Source organism: Cyrtonyx montezumae, unplaced genomic scaffold (assembly GCF_038088225.1).
Source record: "Cyrtonyx montezumae isolate F1298 unplaced genomic scaffold, pur_monq_1.0 scaffold_0, whole genome shotgun sequence".
Lineage (NCBI taxonomy): Eukaryota > Metazoa > Chordata > Aves > Galliformes > Odontophoridae > Cyrtonyx > Cyrtonyx montezumae.
The window spans coordinates 25,576,117-25,588,153 of record NW_027071824.1 but is presented as its reverse complement, the minus strand read 5'-3'; the positions used below and the strand labels follow the sequence as shown (position 1 = coordinate 25,588,153).

The window sequence follows — 12,037 nt, the reverse complement described above, 5'->3', positions numbered from 1 at the left end:
TTTGGTACTGCTAAACTTACTGCAGGTGATTGCAGGAGGATACGTGTGAGGCGAAAGCTTATCGTATTGTTATTAGATGTATTGTCTGATACTAAAAGGAAGGCTGCATGTTGTCTGTCCCAGCAGCTGTTGGGCAGAAGCTGAACGTTTTCATGGCACAGTTTGAAAAGGGATGAGATGAGTGACACTGAGAGCCTGCCACAGAATGAGCACACAGTGGGCACTGCTTCAGCCAAACAACCGTTGCTCTCATACAGCCATTCATGATTTTGAAATTACAGATGTATGAAAAATAGTGGATTTTTTTCTAGCAGAATTTAGAGGTTTCTTCAAAGAGTGTGTTGATTCTAATTTCAAACTTAAAATTTCAGTAAGCCTCGAGAACCTCTGAATAGCAGATGAGATTTCTAAATTGTTTTGAGCTGCCTGTTTATAATCAGAAACTATAATACTCCCTAATAGGGAGTAAAGTGTATGTATGGTGTATTAGGGCAACAGCACAGATGGGAAATAGCTAGTGGCCTGCAAACCTCCTGCTCAAGGAAATATTTTCCCCAAAAAAACAATGAGACTGTAGTTATTTGAAAAGTGACAGACATTTATCAGCAAAACAAGCTGCTAAACAAGCAGTGGCAATTTTCCCATTTCTTATCTCATTGCTCTGTGGAGCCATTGATATGCTTGGTCTACAGCCAGAACAGGACTGTGTCATAGCAGATGTTTCACGAGGGCAGCTCTGTGTGCTAAAAACCATCTGCCTTTCTAAAATCTTTCTCAGAGGTGATATTTCTTCATGCTTGACTTTTGTCCTGGCTACTAATTTGCAGAGAGGAAAATAGATCCAACCACACTTAGCTTTCCAGAACTGCAGTGAAGTTATGTAAGAGAAGCTTCCTGTTGACAGGACACGTGTGTCTGTCTGCTCAGTATTCCTTACTTGGATTTTTCAGTGAGTTTATTCAAAATAAAAAGCAAAAAAATATAATCAGTGTAGACTTCAGGTAATATGTTTTGCCTTCTAGAATTATATGGACCAGACTGGGACTGTCCTCAAATAGTTCTCAAGGAGAAGACAAGGGAACAGCCAAGAAAAACAAAAGGAGGACGGTGGAAGAATGAGATGAAGTGGAAGTGAGAGGACAGGACCTTTACCAGAAGACTGCAGGATAGCAGTTTGGTTTACCACCTCCAATTTTGGAAAGGGAGCTTGTTCAAAACGTCAGAAAGTCTGAAGTGATGACGGTAAAGGATTAGTTGGGAGAAGGTAGTAGAGCGGGAAAATGGAAGGAAGTAAGGAGAAAACAAAGAGGGGAAGAGTGGCAAGGAGTGGTAGAGCATGGAGGAGAGGAGCAGGATGAGCTGCAGGACAGAGGGTATGCACTTAGGGTGGGACTTGGGGAGGACATGGGACAGGAAGGCAGCCCTGCAAGAGGTTGGAAACAACGCTTTGAAACTAAATGACTCAGCTCTGAAAGAGACTTGGAGCTGACCTGTAGGAGCGGTAGGACCACAAGATACCCAAAGCATCTACTCTTGAGTAAATTTTCTGAGCTGTGAGGACCTGCAGGTCCTGCTTTGGGCAAGGTTTGCAGGATCCAGCTGTGCTGTCACAGATTAAGCTCTTTTTTTCCCATGCCACCCATCTCCCATGCTTGTTTACCTTCATTCCCATGCTGATAGCTGTAGTCATTGATGGATGATCTACCCGTGGTTTCAACTGCCAGATACAAGGTTAGAGGTATTCTGTAACATGACAGACCCTAGGGTTACCATTCTTTTGAGTCATTGCCTGCATCCATGCCGTGGTTCTGTCTTTTCCGTGTCTAGTTGATGTTACGGGGTAAACCATCTCCATGCAGGAAGAATAATCTGTTGGTTTCTTAAGCAGGCTTGTCTACTCACACCTCCACATCTGAAACCATCTCTCTGCTGTGAGGGGAAGTGTCTGTTATTCCTGCACTCAAAAGGCCTGGTGCTATGTCCTATGGCAGCCACGGTGCAGTGAGTCAGGGCAGATGGGTGGGCACATCTCACGTTGCTTTTGCGGGTGTGCAGGTCTCAGTTATTCTGAGGCCTGCAGTCATCACAAGTCAAGAGAAATAGTCTACAAACATGAAGGAAGCTGCTTCTCCAGTTCTCAGGAAGGTTGTCATTGAGGAGTACTCCCACCAGTTCCACCTCTCTTTACCCAACTCGTTATCCCCTTGGAAGGCCAGTTTGCAGAGTGCAGCTGGAGAGGCTCGTCTATGGGTTCTTCTGAAGCCAGTCAGTGTTTCCCTGAACACTGAACAGACTTGAGGAGATGGCTCCTCTAAGCTCCTCCCACAGGCTGACACCACTGACCCTGGCGTCCCTCCTGCCCCATGGTGAGGGGGGCTGAGCACCCAGCCTGCTGGATTTCACAGACCAGTGTCATGTGGGTTCATCTTCTTTCTTCCTACTGTTCTTTTCATTCGGATGTTAACTCCTCCCAAAGAGCGGGGCTGTTGTGTATGCAGTGCTCCTCCATTGCCACAACAGGCCTGATGACCTCCTGAGCCCAGTGTTAGATGCTATTCCTTGGCTCCTGGTGCAGAGCAGGTTTCATGGGGACATCGTCTATCTTTGGGCACTTCTCTCACAGCTCTTTGCTTTCTTGCAGGCTTTTGAATCCCTTTTAGTCTGGACAGGTCCCACCACTTCCATTTAGTTGCTTCTCAAGGTCCTCTCAAATTGTGGCTTCAGGAAAAAATACCTGGCAAAACTGAGTGTTTGTAAGTGGCTCTGGAAATAGCCCAGGTTTTGTTAAAATGACTTTTTGAGGACAGGAACCAGGTGTCTGAAGGAAAGCAACAGTCATGGCATTGCTGACAGGCTTGTGTTACATGTGTGTGAGGGAATGGATTTCTCCTCACATCAAGGGCTGAAACTAAAAAGATTTTGCTTTGCATTCATCATACAGGTGAAGATGACATACAGGAGATGCCAATGCCATGAAGGAAAATGACGAAGATGGTGTAAGGTCATACAACAAATCAGTCAAGAGCCAGGAGTTGGGCTTGGCACTTTTAGCTTCCAGTCCAGCTCACACTGCTGCTGATCTCATGAGCACTTGTTGCACACCACAGCCAGCGAGCTCACGGGGCAGCGTGGGCCCTTTTATGGGGCTAAAATGCAAAAGTCCCTTACATGCCGTCCTGTCATGTGCAAAGTACGTGCAGCATCCCACAGGCAGATAGCAGCATTATCATTATCGTGCTGAACTTCCAGCCTGCTGTAGTGAACTGCTGTGCATTATGCTCTTGGTGGAACCTGTTTTCCTGCTGGTTTGCCATTCATTGAGCTGCCCCAGGCTGCTGGACCCCCAGACCTTGCCCCCTTCTGCAGATCAAGGCAAAGCCAGAGCTGGAGCTATGTGTTGGGCACAGGACTCAAGCGAGGAGCAGTGCCTGGTGCCTGCAGGCATCTTGTGTTGCACATCAGCCCTGCTCCGCCCTCCTCGGGTCTTTTTTTTTTTTGCCGCATTTTCAGCTCAGCACTTACCCGTGGCAGATCTTAGTTATTAACTGTTTATAAATAGGTATATTCTTCCTCTGGAAGAAGTGTTGCTTTGCAGAAGCAAAGAAATAATAAGCAAATAATTTAGATTCTTACTTAATGGCATCTACACATGAAGTGCATTCCACTGACTGGCAGTTGCATTTCCTAAATCATTTGGGCTCATTTGAGGTTCTTATCTGCATCTAAAAACTTGTGCTGTGGTAGAATTTTCCTGGGTCCTACTTTAAAAATACATTGTATGAGAGAAATAGAGATGCTTTACATTTGTGCGGGGAGATAGTTTGTGTCTGTCACCAAACTGAATGTAACACTCATGGTGAAGGACGTAAAAAGCTTAAATGCAGAGCCTGTGCTCTACGGGAACCAATCTGTCCAAGTGGAATAGCTATAGGTTTTCCATTTATTTCAAATACAGTCTTTATTTCAGCTCCCTGGTCCTGCCTTACTAAAAGGATGCCTCGTTGGAAACTGTTGGAGAATGTTTATTTGTTCTGCCATCTAGTGTCCATCTCTAGAAATACAACAAGCTTTTTTTTCCGCTCATTTCCAGTCAAAAGTTATTTGTTGTTCGTCCTTTAAGTTCTTAAAACACAGTTAGTGGTGCAGCATAAGCTTCATTTTTAGACTTAGATAGGTCTCTGGTAGTAATAAATGATAGGCAGCACCTTCTGCTATTTAGAAATTTGGGGAATGTGAGGGAATAGTGTGTCTCATCATGCGTGTATAGTGTTTTGAAGAGAAATAATAAAAATGCAGGAGAAAGTTTGGCCAGACATGTACTTGCAGACCTGTGAATTATACAAATGCTTTCATCTGAAGCATAGACAAAAGTGTACTGGTTCTAATATGGATTCATAGACCAGAACCCTAATTCCTTAATATATATTATAATCATGTTACCCATACAAGAAAATGCAAGCCTTTTAGTTGTTGGAACTTCTAGTATAAAATCAGCCCTGCATGTGTGAACGTGTCTGTGTGCCTACCTACAGTAACCACGCTTGCCACAGAAACCTTGGGTAGGCAGCAGGTGTCCCAGGCCACCAGGAGAAACCTAGCACACTCCATAGGGCACCAAACAGCACAGCAGGCTTTGAAATGGGGTCATGCGGCCTGAGCTGTTACTTGTGCTGGGCAAGACTCACGTGTGTTAGAATACGTTGGAGATGGCTATTGCTGTCAAGGCACCTCCGCAATACAAAGTTGTCCCTGTAGTACATCATATGGTCACGGTTGTACCTGAGAATCTTCAGCTTAGCTACGCTAGGGGCTCCATTCCCCATTCATGTAAACTGCAGCCACAGGAGGAAGGAGATGCTGGTTTGTTTTAGGGCAGTTCCTTTACCTTTGGAGGATCACAGGTTTCAAAGGTGTTTCCATCTTTTTCTACCACAGTTTAACAAATGCTGAGATCTTGTATGAGCTTCTGAATTTATAGGATGTAAACATGCACTGCAAGTAATGGAAGGTGAGTGCTGGAGTCCCTCAAATCTTTTGGATAAAGTCAAGTGAAATTCCAGCTGGGGTCCTTCCACAACAACATTCTGAAATGACTGGCTCTGGTGGAAACTCAGCAGCTATATCCTGTGGCTGTGCCTCAGGTCTGAGCTCTCCCTGGAGTCTGTGCAGCTCTGTGTTGATGTGATGTTCTGTCTGGATACCAGAAAAGCCTCAGGACAGCCACTGTGAGGGGTCTCTGTGTCCTGCAGTCTTTCCCTGACCTGTCTGTGATCCTGCTCCGTTGCTGGTGCTGGGTTCCTTTGCCTCTGGGAATTGCAGTGTGCAGGGAAACAACACATGTGCCCAGGGCTCCTCATCAGAAAGTTACTTGGGCACAGCCCTACAGCACAGTAGGGCCACCAGTGCATCTTTATCCAGGATCCTCTCCCGCTACAAAACTCGCACCACTTGAGCTACACAGGTTTTGATGTCGATATCCTTAAATTGTTTGTCTGCTTGCGACAGGCTTGTATTGATTTAGGTTAATTTGGTTGTGCAAAAGGGGTTGTGCTGATTGCTCTAAATGGATTAAATAGTGATTTTAGTTAAACTGATGGCTGGCTGGTGTGTAGACAGGGCCTGGAGCTTTGTAAGCTAATGACTTGGCAGTAATACAACGAGGTTTTTTTTTTAGACACCTGAGTCCAAGCTGTTGTTTAAATATAAGACCGTGTTACTATTCTAGAAATTGTCCCCAAACACGAGAATTTTCCACTAGATCAGTCTCCTGGGAAATCTGTTGGCCAACTCTTACTTTTCTGATAAGAATTTGTCAACCATTCTTAATATAGCTGGATTTTTTATTAAATCCAAATGTAAGCATAGAAAAATTGTATTATTATTATTATTATTTTTGCAAGATTCTCTAATTTGTATCTACTTTCCAGCCTGTAATTTTTTTTTTTTTTTTTTGCATTTCTGGCAGGGAAAAAATAAAAATAAAAAAGATTGTGTTCATTTTTATAAAAATCCATATATATTTTGAAGAAAAATGCAGATGTGATCACCTGCCAACGGCAGAAAACCTTTCTCCTGAACGAGATCTGATAGGAGGGGTCTAGGAGCAGCCTCCATTTAACATTTCATTCAGGAAAGAGCAAGGTGAGGTTAAACCCTTCATGCTCATGTCATCTCAGTTTGAAGAAAAACTTGTATCTGCATGAAGAATACAGGAGGAAGGGAAAGCTGAGGGCTGCCTATAGGATTTTGATTGCCTATTGAGCCCATTTATCCACTCTGGTTTGCATCAGGTGGTGGCTGAGTTCTTTCTGGTCTGCTTCAAAGCTGCTCTGGGCTCACACCACCAGCCCTGTCCATGAGGGATGCCATACCCTGGAACATGGCTCTCCCTGGGCTGTGAATCATAAAATAAATCGTAGAATCATAGGGGTTGGAAGGGACCTCAAGAGATCATCGAGTCCAACCCCCCTGCCAAAGCAGGTTCCCTACACCAGGTAATCTTGAACTGATAAAATTTGGTGTAAAACCTGACAGGTGTTGGCAGCCTTATTTATCTGGATATCTAAAATTTTCTGTCCATAAAGAAAGACCATAAGGAGTATGGAATGCATCTTTGCCAGCAGTGGCATGACAGAAGGAAAAAGGGGAGAAAGCATCAAAGATGGGGAAGCGACAACCACCATGCTGTTAGCAGTACCAACACATATTTTTTTGCAATCTTTCTTTCTACTTTATTTCTACAGTGCAATTGGAGAGTGATTATGAGGGTCCATTGGGGCTGGTGTATGCCCCAGCAGCTGCCTGGCCCTGGTCTCATGAGCTCTGCCACTGATCTATTCTTGCTGGCGGGGTGGCCTCTTCTTTGTTGATGTTGAGGGCTGGGAGTCTCTGGCCTTCCTCTTTGGGGCCCGCCGCGTTCGCTGAGCAAGGCTGGTGCCAGAGGGCCCTGCCCCAGGCACTTCTGGCTTCTCGCAGGGAGCTGCTGTCTGCTCTGTGGTGGAATTTGAGTGGCTGGGCTGCTCAAGTTCTTCTCCTTCCCTGCCCAGCATTTCGTTCCTATCGGAGGGTGCTGGGCCAGAGACAGGAGCCTCCTCATGTGGGGCAGCTCTGGGCTCAGATGCAGAGTTGGCCCCCTCTGCCCCAGCAGCAGGGGAGATGTTGAGGCCCAGCAAGCTGTGAGCCTCCCTGCTGCACCTCTGTATGGCAAAGGCAATGAATTGCCGTATGAAGCTCCCCGCGTGGCCCGGCAGGTCGAGATCCAGGCTTTCTCTTAGGGTCTTCTCCTCTAAGCCGATGATGCACATGGCTGAGATGATACTGCTTGCCAGCCTGCGTGTACGTGGCTCGACAGCGCCCAGGATACGGAAGAGCTTCCATTGCAGCCTGGAACGCAGAGGCTGCAGCAGTGCCGGGTGCCCCCTGAAGACTGAAGCCCAGGTGGCAGGGGAGAGGCCGCCCAGAGGCCGCCTGGCCACTGCAGGCCATGGCCGAGCTGCCTGGGGGCCTGCAGGGCTCCCTGTGGCGATGGTTGCCACTGGAGCTGGTCTGAGGACCTTATAATTGTCCGCTTGCACAGAATGGATGATGAACTGCATACCCTGCTTGCAAAGCGGACTCTGGGGCCTGGTGCTAGTCCACCGCTGAATGTAGTGGAAGCAGAACTGGTGGCAGCATGGGATGGTGTATGCTGCACTGTCCCAGTTCTCCAGGCAGATGGGACAGTGGGTGTCTAAATCTGCCTCCATGCTTTCACTAGTTGCAGTGGGCTAGGGGGAGCAGGAGATGGCAATGCGCTCCCCAGCGGTGACACTACAGCAGCAGGTGTGACACTGGAAGAGGACAAGAGACATTAGTCACGTGGTGGCCTGGTAAGGGTTCCTCACCATGCCCCCCCCCAGCTGCCAGTCTTCATGCTGCCTACCTATGCTGCTGCACATGCCTCTCTAGGATGTCCCAGCTGCCTGCTCCGTGCAGGCTCGGGGTAAAGAACTGGTGGCTCTGAAACAGCTGTTGAGAGCTGCAATAACAGCACTCAGAGCACATTCCAGTAACAAAGCTCGCCCTGTGCACACTCCAGTCCTCGCACGCTCGCTCAGTTGGAGGTCAGGTACGAACTGCTGGGCAGAGCCACTCCACCCGTGTTAAAGCAGCACGGGCTATGGAGTAACAATCTGTTGCCTTGTGATGCCACAAACCATCGCTTGGCCGAGCTGCTGGGCAACACCTTCATTAGGCCTTTACTTGGAGACATCACTGACCATTCCACAGCGATGTCACAGTCCATTGCTGGATCATTACCATGAACCGTCCTCATCTGCAGCACGTGCTCCAGCACAAGCTTCTGGGCTTTTCCCACTGCCACTGCACTCTCCATTCCCCACATCTCTTATGCTTAGCGCTGGTGTTTCACACCAGTAACCAGGGCCTTGGCCACATCTTCCCACATGCCCCAGCATCTCACTCTGCACATGGCACACAGCCCCAGGCAATTTTTTTTTTTTTATTATTATTATTCAGATCAAAATGACCAGCTTTGCTACAGAGCTCACAATGAGCAAAAGAATATCTTACAAAATCCTCCTTCGTACTTCGCTTAGCCTCTTCCACAGAACAATTAGTGGATGCTCTTGTTTGCAACTCCATGACTCACTCCTGTTTCTCAGTTGTGCTTTGTGATCACTCAGTCACTCAGCGCAGCACAGGGAAATAGGCAGTTGTGAGAATTTCCTCTCATTCTGAGCTATGTGACACCACAGATCCATATGCTCACAGGGTGTGTGTTTGTGTCCTGGGTGTGTGGGCTCACCCTTCAGTCAATGCTTTGTTAGGGCATCAGTGATCAGCAAAGTTTGTCAGAAAGAAAATACAGTTTACAACATTTTACAGTACTTTGTAGTCCATCTGCAGCTACAATGCTTAGGTCAGTGAGCTGTAACTCTTACATCTTGCCCTGGCTCCAGTAGAATTTCATTTCTACCTGTGTATCTTTGTGTATGCATGTGTGTACCTGTGCCTGTGTGCCCTTTAGAAGCTCTATTAGAGGTAGTAAACTCCATTAAAGAGGCTACATTGGCTCATGCCTCCCATGTTCCTTTCTATTAGCCACACTCGACTTTGCCAGTCGGCAGTGAACTGTTAGGAACTAGGAGATGATCTCAACCCTAAATATTTTTGTAACTTCCCAAGTACGTGGTGGATGTGAAGGACACTTAACAATTAAAGTAGTGTATTTCCAGGGATTCTCAGCATCCCAAGAATATTTGGAGGCATCTGTGCTCACCATGCTTTGATCATGCTGTGATCACTTTGCTAACAAGAGCAAGCAAAAAGCCTTCAATAATTTGCCAATTTTTCACATCTAAGAGAGAATCAAAACACAGAACTGTTCTGTACCACTGGTATCATGCATCAGAGACCTTGCTTGGTGTCCATCAAACAGTGCCATGAGCTTGTCACGATGGGCAGATCGTTTCATTTTCCATGGGACACACAGATTTCTCATTTGTCAGCTTTTGATTTTCCCCTGCTTGATCGCCTCCAGAAGGTGCCTCAGCCCCTACAGGTGTTGAAGGAACTTGTGAAGTCTCTGCTCTCTTGCCATGATCTGCTAATAACACAGACAAATCAGAATCAGATGCTTTGAAGAGGGTGCCCAAAATTAGAACAAATCTCTTCCACTCAATCTTCTGCTGTGGATGGTGAGCACCAAGCAGAGTATTTTCCCTCTGTCCAATGTGCTCACCCAGTGGCAAGCATATCACATCCACAGAGAAGCTGCAAGCCTTGCTGGCAGAGCCCTGCAACACCTTTTTCTCTCCCCAGCATCCTTCTTCTGTGCTACAGATAGGGCATTCAGTTCTACCTTCAGAAGCCAAGGGCGTATTTTCAGCCCTGTTCTATTTTTGCTCTAAAAATAGGCATAGTGTAAGGAATAAGGAATTAAAAGTGAAAAGGGAAGAACAACTTTAATCCTGAGCTGATTGCTCTGAAAGCAGTCTTCTGCACTGTTTCAGTGGCTTCCACTTCACCAGTTCTCCTAGGAGCTGGCATCAACACTGTGAACAGAGCCATGCTTCTGCCTTTTCCATAACAAACCACACAGGAATGGTGAACTCCAGATACAGTCTTATTTCCATCCAGACATTCATTTCCGAGACATTTTTTCAGTTTGCTGTGTTCAGACCCAGAAAATACCTCCACTCCCCTCCCCCCCCCCCAGCTCCCCCCCTCACACAGAGTTTCTGTGCAGACACTGCTGTACACTGAGGCTGCAGACAAGCTGCTGCATGGCAAAGGTCTCTTTTGCAGGTAGGACTCTGGTCCCAGCAACTGCCTGTGAGATGTTCTCAATGGCTTTCCTAGGATTTATCCCCCAGTCTGGATCATAGCTTTCATTTTATGCTGGCCCAGTAACACAAAGATTTGTTGAAGTCATGAGCTTCCTTCCCTCCCTGTTCAACTCTGCCCTCCCATCCTGTATAAATACAGGCAATGCTGGAGGGACATCTGCTCTCCCATGCAGCCCTTCCTCAGGGCAGAAACACTCTGCATTGCCTGGTGGAACCCTTATCCCTTCTCTGCAGGCCACTGGTGAGGGAAAGCTGGGTCCACATCCACATGTTCCTTGGCACAAATAGCTGTTGGGAATATTTTTGTTTTGTTTTATCACTGACCATGAGAAATGATGGGCCACTAGTCTTGTAACTGACCAAGGGGCTGTCCCGGGAGTGGCTGTGTGACTCTCTCCCCACCATTGCCATCCTGTGCACAGCTGTCCTTGTGACTTTTGTAATTAATTTATTATTGGCTTGTCAAATGAAGAGCAGGCACCAAGCCATTGGCATGTAATAAAGCTGGCCAAATGGAATAATAATTCACTCACATGGGGAGCGATCTGTTTAAAGGTGTTGTGTATTTCCTGGATAGAAATGAATCTCTTCTAAGGGTTTGGTTTAGATTAGTTCTCTGTGCAGTTTACCGGAGCCCTATTATACTAACACTGATACATAAAGTAGGTTCATAAATACAGTGATAGAACCGGACCTTGGCTGTGCTAGGAGATAGTGCTGCACGTTAATATATATTATAAATGTAGAGCTAGAAAACCTAACAAGCCCAGCTGGCAGATTTCCACGTATTATCTCACAATAATTGCTTCCAGATAGTAGACAATTTTTTGTACTGCAGAAGACAGGTTATTTATATTATCTATTTAGCCTAAAACTGTAATAACATCCTCTGGCAAAAGTATTATCTGATGGTGTCTGAAATGGAACCAGCTTTCCTATTTCCAGGCATTAACAAATGACAATCTTTGTGTCATCTCATGGCATTTCCTGAACTTTTGAATAAAACAAGGAGGATTTTTCAATTCATATAGTTTATTTCTTAAAAATTAAAGATCTATTTCTGACAGCCAGGTTTCCCAGAATTGTTACGTGTGGTTTGTACCACTGACCACGAGGAATATTTCCTTAGTGATTCCAGTCAGGCTCAAACAACAGTACTGCTGGCAGGGCTAGTGCTCGATTTAGCACAGTCAGAAAAATACCTGTGAGCAGCAAGGGACACAGAGGTCACAGAAGACACTGTATTTCTTCCTGCTGCCTGAGAAATATTTAGATGCCCGCTCTGTTGCCCACCAGCACATTCTCAGGCAAACACTGTGGTAGTGAGGATGTGAAGTCTGATATGCGGTTTGAGAGTGATAAGGGGGAATGATTTTAAACAAAAGAAGGGAGATTCATGTTAGATATGAGGCGGAAATTATTTATTCAGAAGGCAGTGAGGCACTGGCGCAAGTTCTTTGAAGAAGAATCACATAATAGTCTGATTTATTTATTTATGATTTTTTTAATGTACTACATATAAAATCAGTATATTAAATGACATCAGACATGGTGGACTGAAAAAATGTAAATGTCTGAGGAGAGCTGTTAAAGAATGAGTGTTACTATAGTGAAGTCTGTATAGTGCAGCACTGGGCTGCTATTCCGTGTTTTTTGAGCAACCTAATCGAGCTGTAGGTGTCCTGTTC

General features: G+C 45.9%; 1 protein-coding gene across 1 annotated transcript in view; it reads left to right on the top strand.

Annotated features, from left to right (window-relative positions):
* The window catches only part of SPRTN (SprT-like N-terminal domain), a 181,358-nt gene that overhangs the window by 91,342 nt on the left and 77,979 nt on the right, over positions 1–12,037 (top strand). The window lies entirely within an intron of this gene.